General features: G+C 38.5%; 1 long non-coding RNA gene across 1 annotated transcript; it reads right to left on the reverse strand.

The window, feature by feature from the left end:
- Window positions 1–1248: 1248 nt before the first annotated feature.
- LOC120294762 lies at window positions 1249–2288 on the reverse strand. The gene is made up of 2 exons (XR_005552060.1): window positions 2256–2288; window positions 1249–2156 (listed from the first exon to the last, which is right to left on the reverse strand). It is a non-coding gene; the product is annotated as an uncharacterized LOC120294762 (long non-coding RNA).
- Between the last annotated feature and the right edge of the window lie 327 nt (window positions 2289–2615).

Genomic DNA, 2615 nt, shown 5'->3' on the forward strand with positions numbered 1-2615 from the left:
ACAATGCACCGTTGCTCAAGGTGAGCGGTCTTCTCTTAGATATCCCCACCACGTTGCTTCCCAAGGAAAAATTGCAGCTTCTGTCCAACATGTGACTGGATGCGAAGATATTTCTACGCCTTCTGCTGTAAGCATTTTTCAATTTCACGATCTCTTTAACAGATGAAGAAATAGAAGCATTTGCTAAGCTCGTGAAAGATTTTCACTTGCCATCATAGAACTTCGATATGCCCCTCCTGCAAATATTCAAAAGCAACCATAATCAATGGCACATAAAGGACGGTATATCTTCACGGATAGTAAAGGATCATTTCAACTCAAACTTTTCCCCGTGTTTGAGAAAATCAACTCAAGTCGAAATTTTTTTTCAGGTAAAGCAATCATTTTGACATCAAGTATGCAAAAGCAGTCGCTTATCTCAGCTCTAACCTAACAAATCTAACCATCAATGAACTCCAACTCCAACCTTTATGAGGAAAAGAGCAGCCAAATCTGATAATCCCATGATAAGTGGAATTTGAAAGACATTCAACAGGTTATGAAGCAACATCATAATGCTACCTCCGGACACAGGACTTCAAGGCAAGCCATCACATTGTCCTAACTTAGTGTTCTTCCCAGAAGATCTCTAACCTAGTTCATGTAACGACTGATCAAAATTTGCTTCAATCAGATGAAATTGAAGCATCGCGACACGGGTATCTCCCTACGATGATGCATGAACGAGCATCCACTACATAGATTGATCAACAACCTTTCTAAATATAACAAGAAATCAAACAGATACAAGGACAATCCAGGAAACATCCTTCCAAACACCACCGACACAAGAATCTCAACAAGCATGAGACTCGTAGCCAAATCGATCTAGACCCCAAACCCATCCTTGAGTAAAAAGCCCCAGTAAGAGAGAACCTTAAAGATACCAAATTTTAACTCGGGGCTCGATCCAATGACCTCATAGTAAGTTGGTCAGAACAAAGTCAAAGAAGCAAGCTTATGAGACTACAAGATAGAAGCAAACAACGAGATTTTCGTCTTTATAATGTAGCTAAAATGTTCACTTAGAGGTGTTGCATGTGATTAAATCCTTGTGAAACTCAATCGGAGTTCTGAAAGCACATTCGGAAGTATTCCCAACCTTCACAAACTCCTGAGGAACGACCTTTCTCATAAATTTGACCCCTGACCACTTTGTTGGGTACTACATCTATATGAGACATGGTCTTCCCCAACAAAAATTTATTGTACCTAAATGTCAGGCATCTCTCCTCTTAATAATTTCACCTGGAAGAATTTGATCTTCCATAGGTTTACCCAAACCAAAGCTGACGACAAGAAAATAAAGGCCTAATTCAATTCTGGCATGACTTCAGGAAAGTAAAGTTAAAAAGTACCCAAATGAGAGGAAAATAAAGGGTTTGACTGTGTAAGCTGATAAGAAAACATACAGGCAGACTGTAAAGACAGTTTCAACCAGAAGAATATTCCATGATTTAACATAGTTGATGAGTAAACTCTTTTGGCTTGCAGGGTAGCTGTGAAGTAGTTACCAAGCTTGGGATGCTGAACTGAAATAGCCACAAATAGATTGTCCCCGGGAGCATTTGCTTCTATACTCCAATTCCCAAGCATGTCCTGCAATTACTTTAAGCAAGATAAAGTGTAATAGGTTATTCTTCCTAAAAGATCCGAAAGATAAGAAAAGATACTGAATAAGAAAGTACATGCTATTTTTCAAGGAAAAGGTTTTTGCACTGTGCAGATTGCAGACACTTCTTCAAGATTTAAATTGACTTGACTATTTTCAAGATTAAGTGAGTGAGAACAATCATATAATGGGAGACAGTATCCATAATCAGAAGTTGGAAATCCTTACATACATTTCGGCATGGATAGGTCGTCCATAAAGTTTTAAAATATTTCCAGCCAACAAAGGGTGAGGTTATATATGGCAAGTCAGCTATTCAATATGTGTCAAGCTGGAGTGCCAAACATCCGTAAGTGGAAAACTTTTCTGATCTGCTATATTTTATTTGACATGCTAGTAGGGAGGCACATGACGGGCTTTGGAGACCACAATTATGAGAAGGGACATCATATTCACTCTCCATTAAGCACTAGAGCTTTCCTGATTCATGCACCAAATCTCATACCTACATAGCATGTGGAAGCACGATTATATCAAGACAAAACGTACACATTCAGAACACCTAACTTGAAGCTATTTACGGTGAGTAAAAAAGAAAAGAAACCTGTTCATTGTGGAGTTCAAAACTGTGACAAAAGTCATATCTAGATGTAGCAGTTGCATCTGAATTCACTAAATCAAGAACTCGAAACAACGAGCATACAGACCACGATCATGGCTAGATCCTTCCTGAAAAGCATATCAAAAACACCATCACGTCAACTTCCATATCAGAATTTTGTGGAATGACATGGTGGGTGAACGGGTTCATCATAATGTTACAAAGGCCCCGTTCAGATAACTATGATTGCCAAAGATCAAACCAATGACAATCAGATTTGGTGGACCCGCTAAACATTGTATTATACTGAATATGTTCTTCTCAAGAAAATATAAAGTAGGCATGCCCACTTGAAAAATAAAA

Source organism: Eucalyptus grandis, chromosome 6 (genome assembly GCF_016545825.1).
Source record: "Eucalyptus grandis isolate ANBG69807.140 chromosome 6, ASM1654582v1, whole genome shotgun sequence".
In the NCBI taxonomy this organism is placed as follows: Eukaryota; Viridiplantae; Streptophyta; class Magnoliopsida; order Myrtales; family Myrtaceae; genus Eucalyptus; species Eucalyptus grandis.